Raw genomic sequence first — 14293 nt, 5'->3', positions numbered from 1 at the left:
TATTAATAATATTAGCCCATGAGAAAAGGAGCGGATGTTTGCTCCCTTTCTCTAGCTCTACTTTGAATCCTGGTGACGAGGATTTCCCTGAAAGATTAAACCAAAGATGAAGTAAAGCAGGAGACTGATTTAGTTGGACTGTGTGATCTTCGTCAGTCCTGGCAAACCGCATTTTGTTGTTTAATTTGTTTCTTTCCTGTGTTTTTTTTTCCCCTCACTGAAAATTTGCAACTTCAAACTCCTTTTTCCATCCTTTTGCCGTCTGTGATGAGGGAAAGAATTCAAGGTGCATTTGTTGAACTTAGAGATACTTGGTGTGTTTATAGTAGAAATAAAGCATACCAAAGAGGCACAGCACTTGAATTTCATCATTCATACAGGGTAATTTAAGACTTAAATGCATCAGCCTGATTCTTTCCCCTTTATTCCTTGTAGGCAGGACCGACCTGTGAGGAGCTGGTAGGTGTATTTGTCCATGACCCTCCCACCTGCGTTTGGGTTGAACTCGTCATTACTCGAAAACAGAGCTGACAGGAGAGTCTTTACAGAGAGAGTCACCAGGGACCTTTGTTTGGGACTGCTTGGGATGCCTTGACTCACACTGTGATGCTTTTCTGTCTTGGTGCAAGGGCATGACACTGAGTGAGCTGGCGCCTCACCAGTAGGACCAGGGTTCTTTTACGGTTCCCAGCCAAATTCAAGTTCTAGAATGATGGTGTCTGTTTAAATTTCACGTGACTGAGTTCAGTTCTCAGTTAACATTTACCCATTGGATTCCTATCTCCTTGTAAATTCAGAGTATGTATTGGTAGAAAATGCGCAGCAGTCTGACCTGGGTTCAGATCTGGCTCCTGCCTCATACTATTTGAATTCTGTTGAATATACCTCTCTGGGTCTGTACTTCCTCATTTGTAAAATCTGACAGTTCCAAGACAATGGCTTCATCATTTCTCAACTACATACTCACTTCTTACAATAGGTGCAAAGTGTTGCCTGCTCTCCTCCCCTTGCTCAGGTTTCATGGAAGCTGCCCCAGCAGCCTGCTTCCTGCAATCATCAGGAAATGGGCAGCATGTGCTCTGATAGGTTGGCTCCTCTGGGCTGGGACTCCACTTGGTGCTGTGTTGTCTGAGCTGGGCTCTTAGAGTGTGTGCCAATTTGCCCATCTATCTAATCCTTAAAACACCTCTAGGAGATGAGGAGGAGGCAGGTTTTACTTCTTAGGTATGCATTTTGGGAAACAGACCAACTCACACCTGTCTGCTTTTTGGGGGGCTTTGCATGGATGGGTGAGTCACTTATCCAAGTGAGTCACTTATCCAAGATCCACAGCAGTGAATCTTGGAACTGGGATTCAAACCAAGGTCCAACTAATTCCAAAACCTGTATTATTAATCAATGTGCTGTTTTCAGAGTTCATGCTCAAATCCTTTACGATTTCTAAAACTAAGATAGTAAGATTTAGTGCTGCAATAGTGGATCAGGAAATTCAGATTTTACTTCTTAGCTTCATTGATGACTCCGCCTTAGGCAACTCAGTCGTCCCGGGAGATTTTCCCATGAGGGAAATGAGGATCCTGCTGTCTCTCCCTGTGGGGTGGACTGAGCATTAGAAACGGGAACAAAATAGCGCCAGTAAAGCCCTTTGTCTCCAGAGAGGATGAAAATTATATGAATTTACAGTGTTAACATTTCATATTGAAAACTTCTGAGCATGTCCATTTAAAATACAAAACAGTAAACTTTGGACCATGAATATCCTGATTCTGGGAATTAAATGGCAACCAACCTTGGAATAGTTAGAGCCGTGTCCAAAGAGGGTAGGCTAAGGGAACAGTGTCACCCAGGTAACTAGCTGAGAAGCCTTCTGGATTGTTTCAATTAGCAGCAAGAGATGAATTTCATGGGCCCAGGCATATTAATCAGCTGCCCTGTGCCAAGACTGAGTTCTGTTTTTTACTAGAGATCTGTTCTAAATCACTTTGTTCATAATATTGTCATCAAGTTTGCCATCCACAAATGAGGAGCGTCACAAAATAAGCAATGGAGAATTCCCCCCCAGAGTATAACTACCAGAGTGAGCCAAGAAGGATAATGTTGAGGATTAAGACTTGTTTCTGGGAAAGATTTTTCTTCCAGATTCTGGAATGCCACATATCGACTCACAAGGTCAGACAGCACAAACATACTCAGCGATGTTTCCCCTGGAAACTTCGGAAAGTACCACCTTTTCTTGGGTGCCAGAAAGGCACTTAACCTACCAGCAGCTGCATCTGCTTGTGTGCGTGTGTGCGCACATGTGCGTGTGTGTGTGTGTGTGTGCACATGCATATGACAGCACTTAAGTGTTTTGTTCTTGTGTTTAAGAATGATCCTTGTTGCTGGCCAGTACCAGAGTGATCTACTTATATAGGGTGGGGCCAAGGTAGGTATACAGTTGTTCATATGGAAAATAATACAATAATTAATAAATAATAATACAAGAATAAACCCCATTTCATGTACTCACAACTGTAAGCCTACTTTTGCTCCTCCCTGTGTCTGCTTTACTGATTCCATCTACCAAAACTTATTTTTCAAGTTCAGGATTCTTCAATAGACTTTTCCTTAAAAAATATGCAATTAATCACATGTGGTTATTTTTTCTCTCATTAGGATAGAGCAGAAGTCCATTCATTAAGGAGAAAATATATAAAACTGTTCAAATGTTTGCATTATTGTTGAAGCTCCTCCCAACAACTTCAAATTTATGAGAGAATCGGAGACAGAGATAGCAAGGAGGAGGCAGAAGAGGAAGAAAGGAGATAGGGGTATAGAAGGGAGAGCTGGAGGAGAAGAGAAAAGGAAGAAATGGAAATAAAAAGCAATTAAACTGTAAAAAGTCAGTCGAAACTCCTGGCAACATATATAATATAAATAAATTTACTTTAAGAAAGACTTTCAAGGGTTTAAAGAATTTAACTCTCCAGCCAAGAGGTTCAAACCTTCTGACCTTTGACTAAGCTTTCACAGTCCTATCTATTGATCATTGAGCCACTGCTGAGATAAACAGATGACCAGGTGCTAAGCACACTTTAAAAAAGGTACATTGCCAGGAAACATTTCATTACTCAGGTATCTTTAACAGCTCAGTGCACATGACCTTGGCATTACCTGAAAGGATGCAGCTCATCCAAGTAGGTAGGTCATCTTGGCACTGCTTTTATTCATAATGCTCTTTTTCTAGTATCGAGCTGGTGATTATGCTGTTTTCTTCATTTTGCAGTAATTAGGGTCTTGTTTTTTCTTTCTCATCTTCCTTCCTTGCCCTGAGGCCTTTTTGACAACTGCAATTACAAACCCCTGTATCTTTGCAGAACAAAGACCTAGGATGAATTAATAAGTGCTTTTTAAAGTATTTAACCTTTGGACCCATTTATCAGAATTCTATATAAAATTATTTCCTGTTGACCCAGTTAATTGCAATATGCCTTCTGAAGCTGTGGGAGAAGGACTTATTATTTTAGAAGCTTTTGTCATTAGTTTAGTTACATATCACTTTCTATTTTGCAATGTGCTGTGCATATTTTTTTTCCCTGTTATTGTCCACCCTGTCTCTACTCTACAGTCTCATGAATGAAGAAATGGTGTTAGCTACTTCACTGTAACCACTTGAAGAGCTGGTATTGAATAGTCAATTAAGACTTCAATCATCCAAGTAATTGGGCTAGGCACAGCCTGTTCTGTCCCATTCCTTTTCAAATCCTTCTTTGTGAAAAGTTTGAAGGTCAGGCATTTTGGTTTTCTCATATTCCTTTAAGTCAACAAAGAAATTTCCAGGCTGTGTCTACAGAGTTTTGACTTCTTCCCAGTTCTGGTTCATAGCTAGCATATTGGAAATTGGCAGAAGGTAGAGTCAAGAGAAAGAACGATTTCTCAATAAAGCACCATGAAAATTCCCCTGCTCTACCACATCCATTTCATTACCCCTGTTTTGTAGGACTGGCAACCGATGTTGTTTGGGTTATTAAAAAAAAAAAATCTTGCCCCATTTTTTTTGGCAGACTCAAGACAGGATTCTTTGAGGTCAGAAGTAGAGCAACGTATTTAGTTTTGTTGAAGAAGCTGAAATAGAAAACACTTTGAAGGAGACGTGTAGCTATGTGTGGCTTTGGTCTGTAGTACAGAGAACGTCAAATGTTTGGTTGTAGAGGAACTGTGGGCATGTGCTTCTGTATTGCCATTGTGACATAGAAGCAGGTGAGATCAATGTCACCTTCCTGCAAAGTACTGTAAAATCCCTTCTTCCTTCATTAATGTTTTCCCTTTGAAGATAAAGGAGCTGCTTTCAGTATGTGTAGACATTCCTTTTTACAGTTAAATTACTATTTATTGTAATGTGATTTCCTTGTTATACTAGAATGTAGTAGATATTCTTCATGGATAATCCCCAGATTTCAGGCTATGCTTTTAGGATGAGGCTCTGTTTTCTTTTTTTCCCCTTTTTTGACAAGAATCTGTTTGGGGATAAGACACATTTCATGCAGCAAATTAAAAATAAATATTTAAATTAAGTTTTTACTTTATTTTAAAAGTTCAAAGCATTTATACCCTCAGGTCAATCCTCTGAGACAAATGTTTTTGTTTTATCATCAACCTACAGTTAGAAAAGCGAAATACAGAATATTAAAGGTATAGTATCACAGTATCACATGACACACTTATTAGGTTCTTAGTAAGCCTATAGAATAGTAGGTTTCTTTCTGATATTGGTCTAGAGCAATGGTTCACAGCCTTCTTATGTCATGGTACACATAGAAGTCAGTACTATTTATATGGCACATGGAATATATTTTTCAAAGAACATCTATAGTACTAACTTAATTTAGCAAGGTTCACAACTTAGAATATGTTATGCTACAGTATTATTGTATTATTGTATCTATTGGGAGCAATACTTTCAGAGAGCCCATGTGTTAGAATGCTGGTCTGTGACATGGGTAAAAAGATAGCACATCCGTAGGAGGGCTGTGCCCAACATCATGCTGGAGGTACAAATGGCTTTCAAGGAACTGCAAATTAGGACGCCAGCCAGTTCAGGTCTTATTTGAAGACAATGGATTCTTTTTTTTTTTTTTGTATTTTTCTGAAGTTGGAAACGGGGAGGCAGTCAGACAGACTCCCGCATGCGCCCGACCGGGATCCACCCGGCATGCCCATCAGGGGGCGATGCTCTGCCCATCTGGGACGTCGCTCTGCTGCAATCAGAGCCATTCTAGCGCCTGAGGCAGAGGCCACAGAGCCATCCTCAGCACCTGGGCCAACTTTGCTCCAATGGAGCCTTGGTTGCGGGAGGGGAAGAGAGAGACAGAGAGGAAGGAGGGGGGGGTGGAGAAGCAGATGGGTGCTTCTCCTATGTGCCCTGGCCGGGAATCGAACCCGGGACTCCCACACGCCAGGCCGACGCTCTGCCACTGAGCCAACCAGCCAGGGCCAATAATGGATTCTTGCGCAAATGGTAGAAATGGGTGTACTCTCCACATTCTACTTTTTTATTGCCATCTGGCATTTTCTGTCTCAAGCTGGACCTAGAAGACCGATGCTTCCTCAGTCCTGAGGAACGTGTCCCGGTCAGAGCATTGCCTAACTCGAGTCGCCATCCTAACAGTCAGGAAGAGGTTTATCACTTGTCACCTTCAACTTCTGGTAGATTCTGAACCATTGATTTTTAGAGCATTTAGTTTAATGGACTATGGAGTGTTTTGACAGCTCCATCCCTTACATCATTATTTTGCCTTCATGTAGTATTTTGCCCAAACTCGTTTATCCTAAAGCATGTTTACAGATGCCTGCTTGACCTAGCTAGTTGTGGTTTGGGAGTAGGAAGTCATCCTGCCTGCTGACAGACAAGGGAATTATACTGTTAGAGAGGGCCAACTAGAGGAGTACTTTTAAAATTCTATTTTAGGGCCCTGGCTGGTTGGCTCAGTGATAGAGCATCGGCCTGGCGTGCAGGAGTCCCAGGTTCGATTCCCGGCCAGGGCACATAGGAGAAGCGCCCATTTGCTTCTCCACCCCTCCCCCTCTCCTTCCTCTCTGTGTCTCTCTTCCCTTTCCGCAGCCGAGGCTCCATTGGAGCAAAGTTGGCCCAGGCACTGAGGATGGCTCCATGGCCTCTGCTTCAGGCACTAGAATGGCTCTGGTTGCAACAGAGCAACACCCCAGATGGGCAGAGCATCACCCCCTGGTGGGTATGCCAGGTGGATCCCAGTCGGGCGCATGCGGGAGTCTGTCTGACTGCCTCCCCGTTTCCAACTTCAGAAAAATACAAAAAAAAAAATCTATTTTATTGCGGGGGGGGGGGGGGAGAAGAGAATAATATTTAATGAAATCAGAATATTTTTTAAATCAAGATATTAAGTGAAAAATAGAATATGAAACTCTGTATATGGTTGATTTTGGTTAACATATGCACAGACAAATCATGAAAATGAGACACATTAAAATGTGAATAATAGTAGTCTCTGTGAGGAACAGATAACATATTCTGTTACTTTATTTTATATCTTTTGTATTTCCTATAAAAATGTTTTGTTTTTGCTATTAGAAAACAGGATAGAAATACAATTACCTTAAAAAAAAAAAGGATCTTTTTTCACTTTCATAGTACTTTATATTGCTTAACAACGTATAGTTGTTTGCTACTTGGTGTGTAATTGATAACTATATTCTCTAACTTCTGAATGAAACTCAAAGCTTCTCAACCTTATTTCAGCTCCAGAAAGAACCCAAGGGCAGGTCAGAGACTAATGGAAACCCCAGAAATTCAGCAGGAGCCATAGTGGTTGGAGCTTGGGTGGAGTGAGGAAGACATTCCAAGCTCTCTCTTACTGTGACATGTGTCTTCTTTCTGGATCACTTCCTGTCGCTTCTCTCGCTTTAGAGGAGTGTTTTGTTGTTTTTTTTTTTAAAAAGAAAGTAGTTGACCTTGATAACGAAGATATTATGATAATCATCATCATACTAATTGAGTGCTTTACAACATTTTAGTCACTGTTCTAGGATCATAGATTTAATCCTTATACCAACTCTATAAAGTGGCTACCATCATTACCCCCTTTTTACAAATAAAGACACTGCGGCAAAGACCAAGTAACTTTCCAAGGTCAGACAGGGAGTGAGTTATGGAGCCAGAATGCAAACCAGAATGTCTGACTGCAGAGCCTGTGAACTTATGCTCCCCTTCTTCCCTGAGTAGATGGGGGTGGGGAGAGACACTGCAGGAGCAGAGGCACAGAGAGCAGTAGTCACCGTGCTGGGCAGGCCCTGTGCTGAGTTATATTTCAAGAGCTGCAGACAAGAGATTGGGAATTGTGGAAAGACAAAGGGTTTTCCTGGGTGGGAACAGCCATACTGGTCGCCATGGACAAGTTGGAGCCTGCCAGGTGTCTATAGTAAGACCTCTTCTCCGTCCAGGTTGGGGACAGTAAAATGGAGAACTGGCAAGACAGGAGATGAAAGGGAAGCGAATAGTAGAGGCATTGATCGGTGTTTTGTATTTAGGTGAGCACATAGTCTGATGCGGAAACTCACTCATTAGTTACATCAACCCTGGATGTTCTTTAAAAGGTTTCTCAGGAGAGGGATGAGAATGATTTGAGGGTGGGTTTTGGTCCTGACCCTGAACCACAGCAAACAAAATGAAACTTTCCTTGAGCTAAAGGTAATTGAGATGAAAGTGTGTTTACATAGATGAGCAGTGGATTTACCCAGTGCCTCTGGAAGGTAATCCCAGGGTTCAGTGCTCCATGAATACCACGCTGTGTTCCTAAGCTGGTAAATTACTGGGAGCGTTTATGAGAATGGATTGTGGGAAGCATGGAGATGCGATTCAGCCTGTTTCCCCTGGAGTCCAGGGCCCACTAATGCACTCCAGGTGTGCAGGCTGCCTAGGCTCTCTGCCGTGGAAACCTCAAAGAAGAACTTACATCCCAAAGGGGAAGCTTTGAAGAATACCAAGGCCCTTTCTATCTCTCCTTATTTTTTCGTCGTCTTTCTGCCCACATTTGGTAATTGGAGCTATTTGTGGCATTAAAGCCAGACTTGTTCCTTCTCAGCCTGTCCCTCCAACAGTGAAACTGTAAGCCCACGGCTCCAATTGTGCACACCGCTGGTTGCTCTGCAGCGGCCCACACATGTAAAAGGAGAACGGCTGAAACACTAGGAAGGGGAATAGAAGAAATCACCAAACAACAATTTTCCACGTCTATAGATCCTTTCATCTGAGGGCAAAAGAAGCTGGAGTGGGTGCCTCCAAAAGGGTTGGGGGAGGGGCACACAATTTAAAACTCTCTGGTTATGGGCTCAGGAACTAAAGATCAAAGGGCCGTGTCCTCAGCAATACAGTGAGTCACTGGAAAAAATCCGAGTAGGAGTCGGGCATCCTGTTCTCCAGTGTTCTAGGACTAATAAGTGCAACTGGCTTTAAGCAGTACAGTTATTCATTTTCTTTCGGCCAGACCTGATACCACCCTAAAGGATATAATTCTACATGCCTTATTGATTAACATGTAGAAGCCCTAGAGCATCACCAGGTATTTTGCCATGATGAGAACAGTGGGTGAAGAAGCGAGAAGGTACATAAGAAGCGCTCATGTCCAGTGTGCAGGCCCCGTGCTCCCCTGGGATGTTGGCCCCTTTGCAAACCACTGCCATTATTCAGGCCATCTGGTGGCTTCCCTTTAGAACTTCCCCTTTAAGGGAATTTTTTTCCAAAGCTAAATTAACAGCTATGAGGTGTACTAGGTAAGTTTGTGACTTACTTTTTCCAGTTCTGACTGCTGTAAGCATTTCAGTCTATTGCCCACGAATACAGATCAGCACCTTGGTTTTAACTTTATCTCCAAATATAACAATTTAACATATTACAGAGAAATGTGTTTGCAGACTTGAGGGCAGCAGGATTTGCACGAGTAGGGAATATGTAAGTTCTTTAAACTACGTTTTAATATTCCATTTGGATTCTATTTCATATGTCCCCTTAATACACATATACCAGTTTCTGATTGTGGGTGAACTGACTTGAAGGTCAGGTGACTTGAAGTGCAGATGGAAAAGTTGTGTGTGTGTGTGTGTGTGTGTGCGCGCACACACACACACACACAATCACACATGTGCACATGGCTATTTATATGATTAAAGAGAGCCAGAGAGATCAGAGAGATGTTCACCTTCCTACCTCCTACCAGAGCTGGAAGAAACATCCACTGCAGAAATGAGTTGTAAGGCACCTTCCAAAGCATGTTCCAAGAGGTCACCTCCCAGGGTAAATTTGAGTCATTTGCCTTTTTGTTTCTTAGTGATTTAAGGGGCACTGACTCTCAGTGACTGCATCTGGAGTGGTGAGGCATAGGACAGTCACCTTTGGGGCTATGCAAGAAGTGCATCAGAGTCAGGGAAGCTTTTGCAAATCACTTGAGAGGCGTGCAGATAGCAAGATGGCAAGAATATAGAGAAAACAACATGAGCTTTGCCTCCAGACAAACAAGGGCTAATGTTGGCCCTACCACTTCCTAAATGTGTAACTTTAGGTTGATTACTTTATCGCTATGATCCTCAGTTTCCTCTTTGTTAAAAATGAGCATAGCAATAACTACCATACAGGTCTGGTGTGAGGATTAACTAAGAATACATATGTGAAAGCTGCTAAGATATAGACTTTCAATAAATATTAGTCTTACTTTCCTTCTGTCTTAGCCACCTACTCTCTCTATCCTCACATGGCAGAGAGCAGAGAGAAGGAGAATGAAGTTATCTTGTGTCTCTTCTTATAAGGACACTAATCCCAACATGAGGTCTCTACCCTCATGACTTAATGACTTCCAAAAAGCCCCACCGTCAATAGCATCACAGTAGGAATTGGGGGGGGGCATAATTTATAACATTTTCTCTCCTTCCCTTTGGCATATTGATTTGAAAGATCTATACGTCCTATTTTGTTTTAATTATGTTTTTCTCCCCATAAAAAAAACCTCTCAAAGATCTCTCAAAACTTGAGTGGACATTTGGATTTTGCTGAATCTTTTCATGATTTGCTTATAACACATGTGTGATTCCATTTGTCATTTGATTTTCTTAAACCCACGTAAAATTTAAGATGAGAGTTCACTGACACAAAGTTATTCAGCTTGCTGTTGGCACTTGTTTGTCAAAGCCTGGAAAGCAGATATGCCCGAGACTGAGGAAGACAGGCTGATCCATGACCATGTCAGAATCTGGCCTTGCCCACACGGCCTGCTGATACGGCGCCTGTCAGGGAGTCTGCAACGCTAGTTGTTATATTTAAACCTCCAAACCTCAATGACTTAATAAATGCACATTTATTTCTTGCTCACGTCAGGTTTAATTAGATGTTCTTGATTGGTAGGAGGCTGTTCTCCAAGCAGAATTCTATTTTATGGCTCCACCATTTCCAACAAATGATTTCTAAGGTCACCCTGGAAAAAGGAAGAACATGAAAGACTGCAAATGGGAGGTTTTTAGGGGCCAAGCCTGGAAGTGTCTTGTACCATTCCCACTCCCATACATATTTCTTTGCCTAGGACTTACATGGCCATACTGACCTACAGGAACAACCAGAAAACGTGATCTAGCTATGTGCCCAGGAAGAAGAAGAAACAGGTTTTGTGATCAGCCAGCAAATCTCTGATGATGTATTTGTTGGTTTAACCTCATCCTCACAGACTTGTATTTCTTTCCTCTCCTTGATTAACACTTGTTCCAATTTTTGACATTGGTTCGTGAATTTGATTCTAGTTTGGTTAACTCCTTATTTATGGGAGTTTGATTCACTTAGGTAACCCTCATCTGATATCCTTTGGAGTCAGATTCTTGACCGTATCCTCTGGCTATTTTTCACTCAGAGACAATTAGAATTGTTTCAGAGTTAGAGAATTTTAGAGATCACTGAATTTGACAACTGTTTTAATACTGGAGGTGCTTTTTGCTAAAGACCATTGGTAAGTTTACTTGGAATGTGGAAACAAAACATGAACACATAAAAATCTGTGTATGAAGTTTCTTCTTTATAATGTTCGGGCATTTTGAAAGAAGATCAGGTTAGTAAGAAGTGAACTTCCTGCTATGATGGAAAGTATTCATGGGTCAGCCTTAGCGTTGACTCTCAGTAGCCATATGAAACTTTCCTCATCTTTAAATGGGCTTAATGGAATATAGAGAAGAAATATCGGAAACCTATACACCCAAGTATAAGCAATGTTATGGCACTATGAATGATTCTTTGGCTTTGCTCTGTTTTGTTTGTTAACTGTTTTTTCCTCCAATTATTATACACTACAAATGCATTCCTTTTGTATTTGCAGCCCCTCCCAAGCCCAATATCTCTTAAAATGTAAAAATCTCGAAGTATACAAAGGATGGAGATATTTATTTATTTATTATTCAGTGAGAGGAGGGGAGGCAGAGATAGACTCCTGCATGTGCCCTGACCGGGATCCACCCGGCAAAGCCCACTAGAGGGCGATGCTCTGCCTATCTTGCCTATCTGGGGCTTGCTCTGTTGCTCGAGCTCTTCTTAGCATGCGAGGCAGGTATTAGAGCCATCCTCAGCACCGGGGCCAACCTGCTGCAATTGAGCCGTGGCTGCAGGAGAGGAAGAAAGAAAGAGAGTGATAAGCGAGAAGTGAGAGGAGAAAGGGTGGAGAAGCAGATGGGCGCTTCTGTGTAACCTGACTGGGAATCAAACCCGGGACATCCACACGCCAGGCTGATGCTCTACCACTGAGGCAACTGACCAGGGCTTGATGGAGATCATTTCCAGCTCCAACTACCTCAGAGTTATTACGAGAATCTCATGAAACAAAGAAGCCACTTTGGAAAATGAAGAATAACCATGTAAGAAAGTATTGCTGGCAGGTTATCACTAGCAGGTCCGCTTTGGCCTTAAACATCCACAGTTTCTGTGGAGGGGAAGGGGGATGCACGCAGAAATCTTCACTCTGAATTCGCCATTTGAGTTTGTTGCTTCTACAAGAGGAGAAAATTCTGTGAGCTCCAAACGCAGATTTGTTCTCACAAAGGCAAAAACTGAAGATTATTTGCTGTTCATACAAACTGACAGTAAACTCATCAGCATAAGAAGCATCATTTTAAAGTCCGCAAGGAAAAAAAGTGATCTTAGCAAGGAATCATACCATGCTCTTGAGTAAATTAGGGAGGGAGAATAGAAGGCAGATAGATGAAGATTCCTGCTAATCTGAAAAATCTCCCTCTGGTATGCTGTGCTGACCACACAGAAATGGGTCGAGGCCCTGGCCAGTTGGCTCAGTGGTAGAGCGTCGGCCTGGCGTGCAGAAGTCCCGGGTTCGATTCCCGGCCAGGGCACACAGGAGAAGCGCCCATCTGCTTCTCCACCCCTCTCCCTCTCCTTCCTCTCTGTCTCTCTCTTCCCCTCCCGCAGCCGAGGCTCCACTGGAGCAAAGTTGTCCCCGGTGCTGAGGATGGCTCTGTGGCCTCTGCCTCAGGCGCTAGAATGGCTCTGGTCTCGACAGAGCGATGCCCCAGATGGGCAGAGCATCGCCCCCTGGTGGGCGTGCTGGGTGGATCCCGGTCAGGCGCGTGCGGGTGTCTGTCTGACTGTCTCCCCGTTTCCAGCTTCAGAAAAGTCCAAAAAAAAAAAAAAAAGAAAGAAATGAGTCGAACCTGGTTGTTAGTGGTGAAGTTTGCATGGAACCACTTAGTTCACCCACCTGGTTTCCCACAGCGATTGTGATTATAGACCACCATCGAAACATTTTGTTTAAATTCAATTGATTTTCAATGTGTTTTTCTGTTTGTAGAAGTAATACATACTCATATAATTCAGGCTTTTAAGAAATATATTATGGAGAAAAAGAAGAAGTCCCTCATAATCTTAGACTTAACTGCTGTTAACAGGTTTGGATGTTATAATAATGTATTTTTTTTCCCATATTACATCTTGGACGTAGTTCATAGGAGGATTTTTGATACCAGTTTTTTAACTTTTCTCATATTCCTTCTGAGCCCCTTAGACCCTGATTTGGATGGTAAATATCTTACAAAGTTAAAAAGGAGAGAGTTGGAGGGTGATTTCCTTCTTCCCTTTGTCCCTCCCTCCCTCCCTCCCTCCCTCCCTCCCTCCCTCCCTCCCTCCCTCCCTCCCCCCTTCCTCCCTCCCTTTCTTCCATCCCTTTTTGGGTTTTGCCATGTCTCTACTTTCATACTGGCCAACCCATTACTGTGATTTTCATATAGATAGTATGAATCATGAATTAACGACTTCAGGAAAGCAGTTTTCCTGCCCCTCTGACCTCTCCAGCAATGGGCTAGCGAAAACTAATTAAATCTAAGGGTAGTGTTGATCTGCTTTGGAAAGATGGAATGTTATCCACTTAGAAACAAATCTGGTCCAGTTACTCTCCTATTAAAAAAAAAAAATCCCTCTCGAATTCTCCTCTACAGGATAGAATCCAAATTTATTAACTTAATGTGTCCGATTTTCTTGGCGCCTCTCTCTAGCCTCAACTTCCAGCCTCCCATTCCATGTACATATGCTTTAGACACCCTGCTTTCTCAAAGCTTCTTACCTTTGTCTTTTTGTATAGCCTCCCTGTCTACTAGGTGGCTTTGCGCTAGCTTCTTTGCTTGCTGAAGCTCACGTGTTCATCAGTTCTTTGGTGAGGCTTTGCTCGATTCCCTTGGCAGAATAAAGAGCTCCTTCTTTTCCCTCTTCTCCACTTCTACTATGGTGGTTCTGATGCTATAGTATAACTCACTTGATCTGTCGTAATCCTTTTGATTTTTTTTTTATTGTGGTACAAATCGTAAGTGTATAGTTGATGAATTTGTCATGTCTGAATTTGTACCTGGACTGTGAGCCTTCAGAATCTAGGGACCGTATTTTAGGCATTCTTGTGTCTCCAGAAATATTCAGTAAGTGCTTGAATGAATGAGTGACCACTAGAATTTCCTCAGTTCATCTAGTGTAGTAGATTTCTTTATGGAAAAGGGACATTAAATGGTGTTTTTAGTAGGATTGTGAAACCTTGCCATTAGCCTCACAAGTTAAAGAGAGATAACCTAAAATACTATTTCTTAGTGGCAATTAAGGATTCACAAATAGAGAGAAATTTCATGTATTTTTCTACTCATGTGATCAAGTTTTATTAGAAACTATAAATCTTAAGACTTATGATATTAAACAGCAAAGAGCTATGGTTAGGATCAAACTGCCTTATTTATTCCTTGTAGAAGAAAGCAACTCACCATCCCTTAA

General features: G+C 42.1%; 1 protein-coding gene and 1 long non-coding RNA gene across 5 annotated transcripts in view; both read left to right on the top strand.

The window, feature by feature from the left end:
* Positions 1-14293, top strand: part of RAD51B (RAD51 paralog B) — a 586701-nt gene that overhangs the window by 296780 nt on the left and 275628 nt on the right. The window lies entirely within an intron of this gene.
* The window catches only part of LOC136335239 (uncharacterized), a 106587-nt gene that overhangs the window by 16047 nt on the left and 76247 nt on the right, over positions 1-14293 (top strand). The window lies entirely within an intron of this gene.

The sequence above is a fragment of the Saccopteryx bilineata genome, chromosome 4, assembly GCF_036850765.1.
Source record: "Saccopteryx bilineata isolate mSacBil1 chromosome 4, mSacBil1_pri_phased_curated, whole genome shotgun sequence".
In the NCBI taxonomy this organism is placed as follows: Eukaryota; Metazoa; Chordata; class Mammalia; order Chiroptera; family Emballonuridae; genus Saccopteryx; species Saccopteryx bilineata.
This window is presented reverse-complemented; position numbering and strand designations above follow the sequence as displayed.